Here is an 18,691-nt window from a genome sequence, read left to right as displayed (position 1 = left end):
CTTGCCCAAAAGTAAAGCACTGTTTCAAGGTGGGGTGTCTAACATTTATCTGCTAAGGGACCTCCCCCACCCCCCACCCCCACCCCCCGTATGCAGGTTATTCCTGGAGTACATGCTGAAGTCTTGTTGAGGTGCATTAACTCTTCTAGGGAACTAGAGTAGCACAGAGTGCACCAGGTCAGGTGTCAGTAAACTTTTTCTATAAAGGTCCAGAGAGTAAATATTTTAGGCTTTGTGGGCCATGCGGTCTCAGTCACGACTACTCAGCTCTGCCATGTTAGCACAAAAGCACCCATAGACGATACATCCGTGAATGAGCATGGCTATGTTCCAATAAAACTTTATTGCAAAAACAGGCAACATGCCTGATATGGACCAGGGGTTATAGTTTACCAACCCCTGTAATAGGGAGATCGTTATTTACGGAGAAACCAGTTTTGAATCTGTACTCTAGTGGCCTAAAAGAGTTTATATACTTCCAAAAGCTCCTAACTTATATCCAAAGAATAGCTTTTTGATTCAGGCAGTCTCTCCCACAGATTCATAAACTTTTATGACTTAAATTGCTTCCAGGAGGCATGTTTCCTTTCCCAGTTTAACAGTTCAGAATAGGAGCTTTTATTCTAGCATCTTTTAGGGTGGGTTAGGAGTATCCATCCTGGAGACTGAAAAAGGGTTAGATTTAATTCCATCTGGTCCAATACAATTGTAGGCGTCTAATGAGTACAGAGTCCTTATAATACCTAACTTTATAATCAAATATATAAAACCACTGAGACAATAATGTATTTTTTTAAAGTGGCAAATGTGGTTTTCTTTTTTCAGCCTTTGCGCTTTTTTCAGTATTTTGATCATAGGGAATTTTTTTTATAACACAAAAGCAAATTAACCACTTGAATTTTAAAAGATAATGTTATGTGTGTATGTGTGTGTGTGTGTGTGTGTGTGTGTGTGTGTGTGTGTGTACATCTATATCTATATCTATATATGTTGATTTCCTAAAAGAGGAAAAGTACCTTTTTGTTCAACTTGTATCAATTCCTGTTTTCTAATTGCTGTGAAATGGCAACTGTTGATAAATTATTGTGACTGTTTTAAAATGTAATGGGGAGGATATATTTTGATTTTACCCAGCTTTAATCTGTAAAGTATCACGTAAATATATCTGATAGCAACACTTAAGATATTGCATGGGAATTACTTTTCTATCATCCTTTCTCATTTATGCAACTTTGAACATATTGGGTGCTTCTGAATTCCTGATGATTGGATTTAAATTATTGAAAAATCAGAGAATTTGAACTTATGGACTTTTAAATTTTAAATTTTATTTTCTATTCTTAAAATTTAGTTAATGCCTACAATTTGAAATCTACTGTTTCTCTTTCTCAATATGTGTTCTATTGGAAATTGCTAAAATTGTTAGTGCCATCAGTGATTTACAAACAGTATTTTGATATTACAAATGATTTGCTCATTGTATTTGCATAGCTAGAAAGAAAATAGTTTGTAGACGATGATTCTCTCTTTTTCTAATAAAATGAAATAAAAAATTCTGAAAGCACTAGCGAATTTAACTAAAGGCTGGTTCCCAAATGCATAGCTGGTGTTCTAATTTATATTCAAATGCTACATAGAGAACATCTGTGTAAACCACCTCTCTGGTTTTTCCCAGTGATCATTCTCAAACACACCTATGGTCCTAGAATCTTTTATTATGAGAGGCATCCGGTACTGTGTAACCTTTTATGAAGCCTGTCTTTAAGAGGCCCAGGTGCTTCTAATTTATGATTTGAAGCTTGCCTCTTTATAAATTAATGCTATTTACTTTGAGAGGAAGCAGGACAATTGCTGTTAAAATTTTGCATCCATTTACCCTATGCAAAATTGCTGTCTGATGCCAGCGAAACTGCTGCTCAGGCAGCCTTTTGAAGGGAAAAGCCACCCTGTTTCAGATGCGCTGCCAATTCAGCTCCTCTGGAGTAGAGCTTACTTTCTGATTTCCTGGAGTGGGAATTTTAGAGATTGAAATGGGTTGATCAGTTAGTCAGCTTTATCCTATAATTTAAGTTCATGCAGCTTTGTGATCTTTGCAGTGCTATTTATAAAAGGACCCTGATGGCGATGACCTCTTTAAAACACATGACTGGTAAGCCTATGATTTAGACACACCGATGTCTTAGCTGCTGTAGCTTTCTATTGAGTCAGGTATGTGAGCATCTCTAAAGGAGTGTCAAATGTAATTTTGAGAAACATGGATTGCATATTTTGATTTTGAGTTTATAAATACACAGACAGCTAAACAGTGCCTTTCCCCTCTCACAGTCCGTGTTGGAAGATGCTCACTCCATGCTTCTGTCTCTGCTTTCCTCCCTTCCCTCCTCCCACCCCCATTCAGCTGATTCATTTATGCAATACTGTTTCCAACTTGAAACCATTTTGTCACATCTGTTGGAGAGATAATCGCTCCTGTTCCTTAACATTCTGCCAGCTTTCTGTTGTTAAAGTGTTTCAGTTGATTACCTGATGCAAAAGCTATAAAATAAATACTCAGTGGGAAGGGGAGAACTGTTTTGGTGTCCTGTTTTAATATTTTCTTCTGTAGCCATAATGCTGATGGACATTTTCCAAGTGGACTCAGTGTTCAGTGTCATCAACTGAACTCTCAGATATCGTTGCCACCGGAAAGGTATGAATTGTCATTGGTCTATAGTGATTTTCTGGCTTGTTTGTGGCAATATTGTGTGCAGACTGATATGCTGTGCTGCTTTTTGCTTTGTACTTCATCACTGGTATTGAAATTTCAGATAGAAAATTTACAAGGTAAACTTAGGATATATACACTTAATTAGAAGGAAAAAAAAGGAAATAAGGACAGGGCCAACAATTCAGAATAAAAAGGACATTTGAAAGAAAAAGTTAATCTGATATTTATTGCACAGTTTAGACATGTCCATACTGTTTCTTTGAGAATACACATTTTCTACTGATTATGTTTTGTTTTGTTTTTTTCTACCCTTAAAAGAGAAACTCTCAATTACGTAGATTTCCAATTCCCAGCCACCGGCTCATTGTTTGAGCAAGTAATTGAGTCTTTTTATATTATATGATACTGGGTTGAATAAAATACTAGTTCAGTGATCAGTTTTTCTAAACAGAGAATTTGGTCTGTACCCACAGAGGCAGAACGGAGAATATGGATTTAAGTGTCAAATAAACCTGCATTTAGCATTGTGACTTTAGTTGTAAAGGTCGGACATGATAGATGCAAAGTGTTGGCCCAGGTAGATTGATAACTGATAGTTTTTGTGTGCTCTGTTAGGATGTTGTTAGGAAGCCGACCTGCCCTTCCCACTTTGCAGAATACTAGTTGTGTCACTTTGTAGAAGATATTTTCATAAATATTTTTGAATGCCACGGGATTTTACCTTTTACTGACAACCTGCTATCTTAATGCCTCCTTACTTATATGCCTATAACTTAGATATTCTGAGTCCTGATACCTGCTATTGTTTGTATGTATGAATTTCCTATGAGAAGGGGTGAGCAGGAAGAGTGCTGATTGTTCTAAAGGAGACTGGAGCTGCTTATTCCAGAAGTGGCTAGAATTAGAGCAGTGTGGACTGCCAAGCAGCACATGTGTAAAACTCAGGATACCTGGAGTAAAATGATTTGCATTATTTTACCATAAAGGAAACTATCCATACTTGGTAAGGAAAGAGGACATTTGCCTTAGAGTTACAAGTTAGTTGATGATGTTAGAATTCCAGGTTTTTAGGATATCTGAAAAATAAAATTAGTATGTAATGATTGTTGCCTAAACCTGCGTATTTTTACTGTACTTGTATCATCACCAGCTTTTTTTTTTTTTAAGCAGCACTTGAACTTTCTGGATTTTCTTCCAGTAGTAACAATGCAAAAATGCAAATTCCACATCACTGTCCACTTGTTTCTTTCTGGAGGAACCCCCTGCACCTGTTACCTTACCTTGTCTTCATTACACCCTGTCTCACCTTTGTGCTCTCAGAGCACAGGTGTGGCACCCTGCAACAAAACAAAAAGATAATAACAGCATCAACAATAAAATTGACTTCACGTTTTCTCCCTTTCTACTTTAGGGAATAACCAGTTGAACGAACAAGGAAAATTTTTATAAAGTCACTATTCTCTTTTCGGTTTGCTATCTTTCTTCTAGTAGCATGAGACTAAACAGATAAACTTTAAAAAATATTTCAAGGGCCCCTTTGAGGTATAATGGACTTTAGATAATATATTTAATACTTAACGCCTGTGAGGAGGGGAAGCAACAGGAAAAATGTAGGAGGGATTTTTTTGTTTTTTCATTTCACCTATTTTATTCTATGAGAAAATAAAGTCCCTTGAATAGATTATTTTTTGGTTTGAAAATAATGACTGCGGAGATTCATGAAAAGATAATCCCTGAGATTTGGCTAGTTGTTACTCCTTTCTTCCCACCTTTTGGCCCTATGCTGTTTTCAAAACCAGATGATGAGCTTGGTGAAATCACCATACCCCCTTTTTGAAAAAATAAACTTGAATATTGACATCTCAGATTTCATTTGCTCTAATATTCCCATAGGATTCAGTACTTGCCTCCTGTTCCCTACAGTCCTTCACCATATAATTGCTTCTGGAGATTCTTGTAGCTGGACTACTGAAAGTCAGTTTTAATGCATTCAGTTATAAGGTAATAGAGACATCTACTACTGGTTGTAAAAAAAAACAAAACCAGTTTGTATGGTAGGTAGAATATGGACTCTAGAGTGCTACCACTTACTTGCTATCTGATCTTGAACAAATTAACCCCCCCTGCCCCAAGGCTGAGTTTCCTCATCTGTAAAATAGGAATAACTAATATCAACAGTTAGCTTGAGGATTCAGTGAGATTTTATATACACACACACACACACACACACACACACACACATTTACTTAGTACTTAGTGCCTGTTACTTAATAAGCACTGAAGAAGTGTTAACATCACCCTCTAGGATAAATGTGAAAGAAAATGATGAGGAATCATCTCCTTGGACATACTGTGTTGAAGTGTGTATATCTACTCAGTCATCTAGAAAACACTTGCCAAGCTCGAGGAACATGAAAGATGGACAAGACCCAGGGCCTCTTTGTTGAGAAGAGAGGAGGGTAAAGAAGAAATACAAAGCATTGTACAAAAATCTCCCTGAACTGAGGATAAACCACTTCTTTTGTTGTTAAGGGTTCATCGCCACCAGCACCACCCCCCAGACCTTTTAATTTAGTGCACTTAACAGCTTCATCTTAGTTTTAACCTTGAAATAGCAGAAGCACCAACGTAGCCCTAGTAATCATGTTCGAGACACCTAGGAACCATTAGTTTTCTCTAAAATGCAAACCTCCATGTTCATCCACGTGGTAGGCTTAATTTCATGACAAATGACTAGGTCCTCCCACTTCTCTAGACAACTAATTGGGTTCAGAGGTTAAAGTGATGAGATTTTACTATGAGAGGCATTGGTGACATTCAGATGTAATCTTTAATTCTATTATATTTCAATTCCAAAGTCATTTAAAACAATAAATACAAATAAAGCAATGCACATGGTCCCAATGTAGAACCAATATTCTACATGTGGGCCCAACCCACAAAAGTTAGCTTAACCTGAACATTCTTGGATTTATTCCTTCACTGGAGCAGAGGAATCTAAGGGCTGTGTCCTTCCTGGGGCTTAATGTGGTTTTCTGCTGTTTTCTCCCCAAGGAGATATTTTCATTCTTGAATCTTTTTTTTTAAGATATTTATTAAAATACAGCTAACAAAATATTATATTAGTTTCAGGTGTACACCATAGTTATGCAACAGTACTCGCCTGCAACTATACACAGTTATTACTGTAATATTGATTATATTCCCCATGCTAAAAAAGTGATCACCATGATAAGTTCAGCAACCATCTGACACTGTACCACGCTATCACAACATTATTGACTATATTTGCTATGCTGCACATTACATCCCCAAGACTTGTTTTACACCTGGAACTTTGAACCTTTTATTCCCCTTTGTCTCCCCCCTTTTTAAATTTTTCAATTACAGTTGACATTCAATATTATTTTATATTAATTTCAGGTGTACAGCATAATGGTTAGACATATAATTTACAAAGTGATCCCCAACTAGTCTAATACCCACCCGGCACTACATCGTTATTACCATATTATTGATTATATTCCCTGTGCTTTACATCCCCATGAGTATCTTATAACTACAAATTTGTATTTCTTAATCCCTTCACCTTGTTCACCCTGCCCCCAACCACCCTCCCATCTATCACCCCAACAAATCTAATACCCATCTGACACCATACATAGTTATTACAAATTATTGACTATATTTCTTATGCTATACCCTACATCCCCATGACTACTGTGTAACAACCAATTTGTACTTCTTAATTTCTTCCCCTTTTTCGCCCAACCCCAATCCCCCTCCCATCTGGCAACCATCAAAATATCCTCTGGATCTATAAGTTTGTTTCTGTTTTGTTTGTTTATTTGTTGTTTAGATTCCACTTACAAATGAAATCATATGACATTTGTCTTTAGCTGTCTGACTTAACTACACTCAGCACAGTATCCTGTAGGTCCATCCATGTTGTCACAGATGGCAAGATTTCATTCTTTTTTATGGCTGAGTGATATTCCATTGTATACATGTACCACCACGTTTTTATCCATTCATCCACTCAGGCACCCAGGTTGCCTTCATATCTTGGCTGTTGTAAATACTGCAATGAACATATAGATGAGCACATCCCATTGAAGTAGCATTTGGGGTTTCTTCGGATAAATACCCAGAAGTGGGATTACTAGCTCCTTCTTTGTCTCTTGTTATAGTCTTTGTTTTGAGGTCTATTTTGTCTGGAATAAGTATTGGTACTCCAGCTTTTGTTTGTTGGTTTGTTTGTTTCCATTTTCATGAAAGATCTTTTCCATCCCTTTCCTTTCAGTCTGTGTGTATCTTTCTATCTGAAGTGAGTTTCTTGAAGGCAGTATATGTAAGGGTCTTGTTTTCTTATTCATTCAGCTTCCCTATCTTTTAATTGGATCATTTAGTCCATTTACATTGAAAGTAATTGTTGATAGGTATGTAGTTATTGCCATTTTCTTATTCATGATTATTACTATGAGTGTCTGACAATTAAGTTCGCAAACTTGTTGCATCAATGTTGCTAACCTTTTTTGATATCAGAGGAATTATTCATTATGAATTTGTACTAACTGGACAAACAGTTAACCAAGCTTACTATTTGGAAGTGCTGAAAAGGCTGTTTGAAAAAGTTAGACAACCTGATATTTTTGCCACCAATTCATGGCTCTTACATCACAACAATGTACCAGCTCACCTGGCACTGTCTGTGAGGGAATTTTTAGCCAGTAAACAAATAACTATATTGGAACACCCTCCCTACTCACCTGATCTGCCTCCCAGTGATTTCTTTCTTTACCTGAAGATAAAGGAAGTATTGAAAGGAAGACACTTTGGGCCGGCCGAGTGGCGCGATGGTTAAGAACTCGCTTGGGATGCCAGAGGGCCCCGGTTCGGATCCCACATATGAGGGCCAGTGACACTGCCCTCTACAGCTAAGATGCTGAACAACAGCTCAACCTGGAGCTGGGCTGCCGTGAGTCGCCGGCGACGGCGTAGGCTGCAGTCCCTGTGGCAGTGGATTGCCATGGGCTACCGTGTGTGGCCAGCAGCCAGCGTGAGCGGCCAGCAGCCGCAGTGAGCGGCCGTCCAGAAGCCGGCGACTGATCTGCCTCGCCAGAGAAGAGCGCAATGATGGTGCCAACTTGGGCCAGTGAAGCAACATCCTCCACAACTAGATTGAAGAACAAAAACGACAGCAACTTGTCTGTTCCCCTTCCCCCAATTCCCCAGCACTGTTTCCATCCCCCCAATTCCCCAATAAAAATCTTAAAAAAAAAAAAAGAAAGGAAGACACTTTGATGACATTCAGGACATCAAGGGTAATACGATGACAGCTCTGATGACCATTCCAGAAAAAGAGTTCCAAAATTGCTTTGAAGGGTGGACTAGGCACTGATGCCGGTGCATAGTTTCCCAAGGGGAGTACTTCAAAGGTGACCATAGTGATATTCAGCAATGAGGTATGTAGCACTTTTTCTAGGATGAGTTCATGAATTTAATTGTCAGACCTCATATGTCTTAAAGTAGTTTTTTTAAGATTCCTTGTGATACTGGTTTGGTAGTGAACTCGTCTTGGAAGTTCTTTATCTGTCCTTTGATTCTAAATGATAGTTTTGCTGGGTAGAGTAATCTTAGTGTAGGTCCTTGCTTTTCATCACTTTGAATATTTCCTGCCAGTCCCTTTTGGCCTGCAAAGTTTCTGTTGAGAATTCAGCTGATAGCCTTATGGGTGCTCCCTTGTAGGTAACTAACAGCTTTTCTTTTGCTGCTTTTAAGATTCTCTCTTTGTCTTTAGCCTTTGGCATTTTAATTACGGTGTGTCTTGGTGTGGGCCTCTTTGGGTTCGTCTTATTTGTGACTCTGTGCTTCCTGGGCTTGTATATCTGTTGGGTTGTCGGAAAAGTCAGGACGTATTTTTTTCTATGTTTTTCATTGCAAAAACGAGTCATGACTTTTCCAACAACCCAATATTTGCTTTGCCAGCTTAGGGAAGTTTTCTGTCATTATTTCTTCAAATAGGTTTTCAATTCCTTGCTGTCTCTCTTCTTCTGGTACCCCTATAATGTGAATGTTGGTACACTTGATGTTGTCCCAGAGGCTCCTTAAACAATCCTCATTCTTTTGGATTTTTTTTTCTTTTTGCTATTCTGATTGGGTGTTTTCTGCTACCCTATTTTCTTAATTGCTGATTCGATCCTCTGCTTCATCTAATCTGTTGATTACCTGTAATGTATTCTTCATTTGCATTATTGTATTCTTTATTTCTTTTTTATGTTTCCCATCTCTTTGTTGAAGTTCTCCCTGAGATCACTGAGCATCCTTATAGCCAGTGTTTGGAACTCTGCATCTGGTAGATTCCTCATCTCCATTTTATTTAGCTCTTTTTCTGGAGCTTTGTTCTGTTCTTTTATTTGGGACATGTTCTTTGTCTTCCCATTTTGGCTGCCTCCCTGTGTTTGTTTCTATGTATTAGGTAGGGTTTCTATGTCTCCCAGTCTTAGTAGAGTGGCCTTATGTAGTAGGTACGCTGTGGAGCTCAGTGACCCAATCTTCCTGGTCATCTGAGCCACACACTCCAGGTGTGTCCCTTGTGTGGGTTGTGTGTGCCCTCCTGTTGTAGTTGAGCCTTGTTTGCTGTTCGCATGTCCATGAGAGGGATTGACACTTGGGCTCATTGGTTGTGAGGACTGGCTGTGACTATAGCAGAGGAGTTGTGGTGCAGGGGCTGACCTTACAGAGCAGAATCTGCCTCAGCAGGGCTCTGGTGCCTGCCCAATCTGCCCCTTGGGTGTATTTTCCTTGGAGGTGGCTGAGTGATACTCCAGCTCATTTCAAAGCTGGCCACTGGGTTCACCAGCTCCAGGGCCACCTGGGAGGAGACCTGCTGCAAGTCGAGTTCAGCTGCAGCCCCTTCCCCACCCTGGGGCCACCCAGCAGGAGCCACAAAGCAATCTGCAGATGGCCACTGCCCATGCCATGCTTGGACATGCCTCAAGTGTCCAAGCCACAAACCAAGGCCAGCTGCCACCAGTGCACTGGTGGCAGCCGGCCTTAGGGCTAATCTGCCAGAGGTACAAGTAACACTTGAGCCTGATGCTGCTTGTCTGGGTTCTGCAAACCTTTGAGAGACCCTAGGAAAGCCTGCAGCGTGAGCCAAGGCAGGTGGTTTGTAGTAAAAAGACACTGGAAACAGTTTGGGTATGCCCGAAAATTGAGTGAGGCAGGGTCTCAGAAGCACCAGGGCGTGGTTAACAAATGGTGTCCGTTTGCTGGAGACTCATATATAGCAGCTGCCTGCATCTGCATGCTGGGAAGGGGGAGGGCTCGACAAAGAAATAATGGTTTCTGCCATGTTCCACCCGGGAGAAAGCTGCCCTCCAGCCCTCATCCTGAAGCCAGACAACTCAGTTCCCTACCATGTGTCCCTGCCACCTTTCCAGCTGCTGCCCTAGCACTGGAGCTCAGAGCCAGTGATCCCATCAATAAGTAAGTCCGTGCATGGTTCCTTTAAGAGGAGCGCCTGGGAGTGCTGCTGCCCTTCATCTCACTAGGCCACAATCTCTGCTGGTTTTTATAACCACAGATTATGGGGACTTCTCTCCCTGGCACTGGAACCCTGGGCTGAGGAGGGGCTGGGACCCCTCACGCCTCCGGGGGGACCTCCACAGCTGAGATATCCCTCCCAGTTTTTAATGGTCAGACACAGGTGTGAGGCGAGCCTGTTCCGTGTCTCTGCCCCTCCTACCAGCCTGGAGGTGGCTTCTGCCTGTCCTTATTTGTAGGGCTTTGGCTCAGCAAGATTTCAGGTGATTCTCAGGGATGGTGGTTTTGTTGTTTAGTTGTAATTTTGATGCCGTAAGAGGTGTGCACAGCATTTACCTGCTGCACCATCTTGACTAGAAGTTCAGCCTTGAATCTTAAGCTAAGTAGTTTGTATTTTAATTTGTGGGTGATGGGGTTGAAACCAGAGGGCAACCAAGTCTGGGGCTCATGCTGCCTGCGCCACTCAGCCAATAGACTGACACAGGAGCTGGGCTATAGGATAAGCATTTGTTTGCAGAGCACCAGTGGTCTGAGAAGGCAGCAGGTTAACACCTTCAAAAACTGCCTTAACATTCTCAGACTGGCTTGGGGTATTTAAGGGAAAATCTGGGCGTTCCTCTAAAGGCTACAGGCAGGTTCTGGGGGTCAGCAGAGCCTTCCCTCTGGCAACATGATTCTATGGTGGCGTCAGCAACCCAGGAACCATGATGGGAGTAGCCTGGAAAGAATGCTAGACCATTGAGATTGTGATCAATAAGCCTAACAGTATTAATCATAAGTTTCAGGGTAATTTTCTAAAACAGGGAACTGGGTGGGACAGGGGACATTCTGAGCTCAAGCTGCAGGGTGATGATCTATTAAGCTATAGGTCAAGGAAAAGTGAGGCCAAGGACGTGAAGAGGCCCCTACTATGGGGGTGCCAACCAGGCCCTGTTTCGAGGGTTGCAAGCAGAGGATGAAGTAGTCACATTTTTTTTTGCAGCAGTAGGGAGAATGAACTTAGGCTGGATGCCGAGGACATGAAAACCTCTGAGGAGGAGGCTACTGCGGTCCTCAGGGGAAGAGGGGCAAAGGTTGGGGAGAAGTAGATGGCTCTCAGGGCCAGAAACCCCAACATTTAGTGACAGCTTGGATGTGATCAGTAAATGGACAGTGCAGGCCACAGTTTGGATTTGCAAAACACTGCATCTGTAGAAATGTTAAACATTCCTTGCCTTTGCCTCAGTTATGCAATGACAGTTATTTTCCTGGTGCATGTTTATAAAACAGGCTAGTAGTGTTTGCCCAAAAAAACCTAGGATCACAAAGACAGGATTCACTGCCTCGCTATCAAATGTTTGATTCCCAGGCCTCCTTTTGCTCATTCGGATTCTGTGACCTGAGTTAGGGCACAGAACCTCCCAGAACCATCCATACGGCCCCCGTGTGGTTTGATAAAGGCATCTATCTAGTGAAACCTACTCATCAGCTTCAGCCCCTGCCGTAGCTCGGTGACGTCCCTAAAGCGGAAGCTTCAAAATCGAAGTCAAGCCTAGAAATGATTCACATCATGAGCACTGAGAGGGTTTATCGAGCTATAGAGCAAACATGGTTGGATCAATTTTCACGTCAGGATTTCAGTCAGAGGTTTGGACAACTAGGTGCTAGGTCTGTCAGTGACGCTGGAAAAGGAGGTGGATGAGCTCTGAGGACAGTGATTGACCCTGGGTCCAGGTTTTGTTGCTACTTCCCTCCCTCCTGCCCTCTAATTAAACAGGTAAGATGATTACAAGTATTTTTAACTGTACGACCGTTAAGAACTTGCTCTCCCTGAGCAGCAGACAGCAGTCCCCTGAGACGGGAGTCAGGCATATCAAGAATGATGATCCTGGGATTCTAGAGTCATGGTTTAGGTCTTTCTCCATTTTTCTCTCTTCCTTGTAAATTTAAGTCATCCAGTCTCATGGTAGAAGCTTGACATCAAAGACGTTCTGACCCTTAAACACCTAATTGTGACTTTTTGAAAAAAGATGGTGCCCTCTGAAAGGACCACGTTAAAGCAGTAACCTGTATCTAATTGAGTGTTAAAACCTGGCAAAGGGTAGACCTACAGTCCCCAAGTGATCGGGCTTCTGATCCTTGGCTTTCTTTCACAAATGTGAACCAATTTGACCTACATCGGGGTAGTTCCGTAACATCCCTAGAGAGTTATTAAAGTGTTGCTGGCAATGAGATTTAATTTGCATCCATTTTCCTGATCCTGGGTACCCCCATAATAGCACAGCCTGGTCGAGATGAAAAAACAATGTAGGAAGTTTTCAGTCTCGCGTTAGAAACTGCATCTCTCAAAGCTGGCTGAAGTACACCTTTTCTGGGTAACAGAGCTCATCAATAATTCCATTTGAAGTGAGCAGCACTTTTCTGAAAATGGCTGACTCAAAATAAGCGACATTTATTCAACCAAGAGTAACCAGAGACTTTTTTTTTTCCTTCTAAAAATAAATTCTCCAAAGAATTGGTAATGAGGTCTCTTGACATCGCATGGTTATCTGATCATGTCCATAAACAGCGAAAATGCAGGTTGTTGATTCATATGTGTTTTTAAAAGGAGGCAACGGTCTCTAACCCCCTTTTTTTTATTCTTTCTCACTCATGCTCTGTTCCTCTCTGTCTTGGTCTCATATGAGGGCTCTTCAAATAAAACCTTAGACAAGAACAATGTTTAAAAAGTGGGCCAGTTATATTTTGCTTCTCTATTTCCACTATGCTAATGGCTCCCTACTTGATCATTTAAACTCTGATCCAAGTCCAGATGGAATTAGATGCCCCTTCCTGCCGTCAGACAGTCTGTAATGTTTGATACGGATCTTCTGAGTGGACAAGATGAGATTAGATTGGTCTCTCTGGGAGCCAACACTATTCATTTTGTAAGAAAGTTATACTGGAGGCCTGAGGGCTGCCAAGAGCAAAGTGGAAACAGAGCCCAGCCTTTTCCTCTTATCAAGATCCACCGTTGGTTCCACATTAAGCAGTGGAGCACTCTATGGTAAAAAAGATTTGAATAATGAATTGGATTGGAAGCCAAGAAGGAGGGCCCTGCCACCCACGACTGGAATATAAATTTCATGTATTGTAACTTTATTACCATTTTTTATTTTAATATATGACAGAGACCAAAATCTCTGGCATGGAGTCACTGGATATTTGTAGTTTGGGGATTTTTGTTTTTCATTTAATTAATATTTATTGAGCCCTATTATGTACCAGGCATTGCACTACAGACCTCTCCATGCACTATGAACTTTAACCCTGTAGAATAATCCTCGTGTCCAAGCCTCTACAGTTGTATAGAATGTTCTGCTTCATAAGACACTTTTCACACATACCGTCTCATTAGATTCTCACTTGGAAAGTGGATATCATTATCCTCATATCACAACTGAGGGAACTGACACAGCTAATAATAGGAAGATGGGCTAACCCCACCCTCGTGACCCCAGTCCACCAAACCCTGGTGCCCCTCTGGCTATGTCCCTGTCTCTCCAAGTGAACAAGGGGTGTCATACAGGTGAACAGTTGCAGTGGTTCTTACAGCGTAGTCCTGACCCAGGACCAGTGGAATGGCATCAGCACCCCTGGGAACTCGTCCAAAGGCCAATTCTTAGGCCCCAGACCTTCTGAGTAGGGCCAGCATCTGTGTGTTAAGAAGCTCCCCAGGCGGTTCTGATGCAGCCCCAAGTTCAAGAACCACTGGACAGAAGCACCCATTTACAGAGGAGATGACTGGAGCTCGGCTAGGTTAAGTAACCCATCTAAGGCCTTGTAACAGGATTTGAACCGAAGTCCGCCTGGCTCCAACATCATCTGTTTTGTACAGCGGGCTCCTTACTAGAGTCTATCTTAAATCTTCCATTCTTGGTCAATTCCTCTTTAAAACATCTTTGGGGAAGAGGAGGGATCAATAAGAAGAAAAAAGGTCCCTGGGTGTACTCTTCTGGAGCAAGGCACAAATTCTGTGCCATCTAATGAATTTCTGCTCTCTGGGCTAAATGACATGGGAGATGGACCTCAAAATGGCCCCTAGAATGCCCATGGCAGGGAAATCCAGGAAACATAGCCCTGAGTCCAAAATGCTACCCAGAGTAAGCACATTTCACCTAGAGTACTTTCAGGCTCTTGGTCGCTCCTGATGTTTTAATGGCAAGCGGGCTCCTTGTCCCCTGCCTTGGCAGTTGTCTGTGGAACTCGGAGGAGGCAATGGGGGGACACCAGCGGCTGCTTGGAGACCCCTAGAGCCATCCTCACTGAGCATTTTCCCAGCTGAGACCCACAGCCTGTGGTCACATGTGGACCTTCCAGCTGTGTGGCTTAAACGTGCCCACCTGGTTCTCATGAATTTCATCTGCATTTTTTCCTTTTCCTCCTTGAAGCAGGAGCCTAAACCAAGGCTCAGACCATAGCTAAAAAGGGCTTCCAGGGAAATCGGAACTGGTCCCCTCCTCCTGGCAAAGCCTTTCTGACACAGGCTCTAGAGATCAGCAAAGGAGCAGCCTGAGCCCTTGGGTGCAACGCATTCTCTTCAAAACACTCTGAAAGAAATAAACTGTTTCCCATGTATAGAGAGCACTTCTTATACGCTGGCGCTGCGCAAAGTGCTTTGTATTTGTTGTTTTATCTTCTTAACCCTCCAGGAAGGTACTACTCTTAGCCCCATTTTACAGATGAGGAAAATGGGGTTCGCAGAGGTCCACTTTCCCGCAATCACACAGCTAGGAAGTGGTGGAGGCAGGACTCACATCCATGTGTGACTGCCAATTTCCAGCTGCTAATCATGGTGCGACATAGGCTCTGACAGCTGTGACAGGCAGGGGAGAGGGTTTGTTTTGAAAGTCTTGCCACATGTCTATTTCAGCCTCTTTCATACAGCCCCACAGAGCTTGGCAGCAGGAGCTGTGGCACTCATCCATATGGGCTACAGCTGTGGCTGGAGCTCAGCAGGGGCCTACAACGTGAAGGATTGCAACTGCAAGTTGGGAGGGGCATGCTTGGGCCATTTTTGGTTTCTTAAAATGCTTCCTCCTACTCCATTTTTTATTTCATACTTCATTCCCAGGCCAGTGAAAGGTAGTTTGTTGTTGTTGTTACTGTCTAAAGAGTAAACCGGATTCCCAGAGTTGGTGTTTGGGAAATCACGGGAGGTCCTTGGGTCTGCTTTTCCATATGCCCAGGAGTGAGGACAGGCTAAGCCCCAGTCCTTGGTTCCCCAGGGCCAGCCAGGGTGTCTTATGAGCTCTCCTGGGGCTCTCGGTTCTAGTAGTGTCTCCAGGTGCAACTTGGCCTTTGTAAAACCGCTACCATGGCAGGAGGTTGTCCAGGCTGCTCTGGGGAGGTGGAAGGTGCTAAGCAGCTTATGCCTCCTCCCGGGCACTGCATGGAGCAGACGTGGCCCAGATCCAGCGTGGGGACCCAGCAAAGTGTCGTTGTCTCCTAGGTGTCTTCCCTCTCTTCCTGCCATCCCCTCACTGCCCTCTGTGGCTTACTGTTCACACACCCTCCCTCCACGCACTGTGGGCCTTCATGCAGAGGGCTTGAAGGCTATCCATGACTAGTGAGTACAACCTTCCCAGGGTGGAGGACAGAGCTGAAGTTTTGCTGTCTATACAAGGCCTGAAGCCAAAAGAATAAAAGCTCTGCCTGTGGGAGTCCAGCATCCTCCAGCACAGAGGGGTGGCACAGTGGCAAGTGAGTAGGAGGGCCTCCTGCCCTCAGGGGTCTCACTTCCCAGGTGGCACCGGCTCTGAACTCCCTAGAGCCCCCTGGATCTGGTCATACCCACTGTTACTGCCTCTCCCCACCCTCCGTGCAGCTCACCTCCCTCCCAGCCCCCCAACATTCCCTTTGTGTTCAGGGCAGGTTTCCCAGCCCCTCCCTGGCTGACAGATCAGACCCATCTGAGCCAGACTGAGCCTTCCATTTATTTAGTCACTTAGGCCTCTGGAGTCTGGGTGGCCCAGGCCTCATGCCAAACCCACTACTGCTAATAGCAATACGATTATAATGGCTTTTATACTTAAATTTCCTTTCTTCCAGGAGCCCCGAGGCCTTTAACAGATGCAAGAATTATGCTGCAGGCCAATAAATAGAAACTGAGGGAAAATATACACTTTATTCCAATTCTACCCCTTCATGGCTTTGCATAGTTGCTTTGAAGGGTGGATATTAAAGATTTATAAAACTTCAGTGGGCAGGTATGGATGAGTGAAGGAGACCTGAGGCTTTCTTATTGCCGCAGACCTTACCAGCTGTCACCATCTTCTCTTTCTCTGGTTTTGCAGCTCAGCAATTTTGGAACGCCATTAGAATGAGTGTAATAAACTTGTGTCTTAGAAGAAGAGATCAAGTTCAGTATGATCATGTTTGCCTGTTGTGCACCCAGGGGCACTCACCAAGTGTGCTTGTTGTCCTGTGGCTTAAGATAAACTAAAAGAATGACTTACGGCTGATGCCTTGAAGGATAGAGTCAGCTTAAAAGGCAAGAGTTAGATTTTGGCCAGCATCCTTAGCATCTGTGAAGATATCTGAGGGTGAAGAGAAATACAGACCAATGGTCCACTCCTCTATGCCTGGCACTCCTGGGTGCACAGGGAAGGGAGACAAGCCAGCGGTGGCTTTGGCCAGGACCGCCTTGCCCTCCTTTTAGTCACAGTTGCAGCCGTTTTGTTTGATGGAAGGGAAAGAGGATTCGTTTTGCAGTCAGGCTTCCAGTTCTGACTGCCCCTTTTCTCACCAGGGTTTTTGTCAGTTTCCACATAATTTGTTTTCTTTCTGTTAGAGGAGAAAATACAATCTAACTTTAAGTCTCAAGATTTGATATTGTGACTCAAACTCATTCTTCATGCTGATGACAGAATTATCTTCCAAGAGAATTTGCTCCTTCCCTCAGAAAGTTTCAGTGGTTCCCCACCACTGTAGGAAGGAGTTTCAGCTCCTTCAATGAAGCATTTAGGCCTTCTATGATATGTCCTTCACTCTCCTTTCAGTTTTGTTTACCACTATAGCTTTCTAGTAACTTGGGCACCCCAGACCACTCATTTATATTTTCATGACTTTGCCCATTTTCTTCTCCCAACCCTCCATGGAAATCCTTCTCACTTTTCAAGGCCTGGCTCAGACAGCATTTCTCTGGGACAGTTTCTTTAATCCCGAGAGTTAGAATATGTTGTTCCTACCCTTACACCCACAAAGCCCATTGCTTGTGCCTGTGTTCAATAATAGTGACATGTGAAGTACATTCTTTTGAAATGAGACAGACTTGGAATTAAGTCTTGGCTCTGTCACTTACCTGTCATGTGACTTTTAGAATATCACTAATCTCTAAGTTTCCTTGTGCTACAGAAAGTAAAACCAAAGCCTACTTTACCTTACAGTATCGTGGGGATTGAATGAGGTCAGATTTATAAGCTTGGGAGAAAAAAATTGTGGGAGAGCTGACGGTGTGTGTGTTTCCTAACGCTGCATTCCAGGTGTTGTCAATACCCAACACCCCCACTAGGTGGCATACTTTCAGTCAGGGCCATAGCCAGCCATCTTGACACAGCTGGACCAGCCCCAAAACCATGTCTTGGGCATAGTGGGCATTCAGTACACATTTAAAACGTTGTAAGCAATTAATTTCTCTGTTGCCCAGTTTCTCTATCTGGACAGTAGTGACAAAGACTAGCAAAAATACACATTCTGGGCTTTAAAGAAGCCTCCCAAAGCCCTCCTCCCAGGACAGAGCCTATTGTTAATTGGAAAAGAAATAGCTCTCAGCTGAGCATGGCTTCTCCTTTCATGGGGCCCCCTGCAATGCAGTGGCTGTTTGGGAGACAGTTACACCTCCTTTGAGGATAATGATGACTGCCCCAAACTCTGGAAGAATGTTGGGAAGATAAATGAGACAATCCACATGACAGCTCTTTGAGATCTTATGAAAAAGATACCCTTGAAATATAGGATACAGGTGTGCCTTGCTTTACTTTGTGAATTTGGAAATTTTATGAAAATCTGCACCTACAAAAACAGATAAATTAAGGGGTGAAAATTAGCATCACAAACAGCCTCTTGGCTTGACAAAAAGATTCACAGCAGGATCCCTTTAAATAGCCAGCTCCCCTAGTGCATTTAAAATATGACTCAATTTATAAGGAATTTGATTTACATATACCCCATCAGGAACATGTCTACTACAGAAGGGGAGGCACATATGTTTTTTATAATAAAGATTGATAACTGTGGGGTTTTAAAAATATAAAATATTTCTTTCTTCTCATGATCTTTAATCATGCAGTTAACACCTCCACTGCTAGGAAGCAGCTCGGAAAACATGGGGATGCCGCTGTGGAGGCTGGGCTGAACGTCCTAGCACACCTCCGGGCCAGTGCAGGCGTTCAAGGGCTCCGCCCGATTGAAATAAAT

The 18,691-nt window shown here is 42.8% G+C and overlaps 1 long non-coding RNA gene across 2 annotated transcripts in view; it reads left to right on the top strand.

Annotated features, from left to right (window-relative positions):
- The first annotated feature begins 918 nt into the window (after positions 1-918).
- LOC109391939 (uncharacterized) overlaps positions 919-18,691 on the top strand; it is a 66,603-nt gene continuing 48,830 nt past the window's right edge. For both annotated transcript variants that reach the window (XR_002125956.1, XR_002125955.1), the window contains exon 1: positions 919-2,689. This is a non-coding gene — a long non-coding RNA (uncharacterized LOC109391939). The remainder of the gene's footprint in view (positions 2,690-18,691) is intronic.

Source organism: Hipposideros armiger, unplaced genomic scaffold, assembly GCF_001890085.2.
Source record: "Hipposideros armiger isolate ML-2016 unplaced genomic scaffold, ASM189008v1 scaffold_307, whole genome shotgun sequence".
NCBI lineage: Eukaryota > Metazoa > Chordata > Mammalia > Chiroptera > Hipposideridae > Hipposideros > Hipposideros armiger.
Note: the sequence above shows the minus strand (reverse complement) of the source record. Positions and strands in the feature narration are given on the sequence as shown.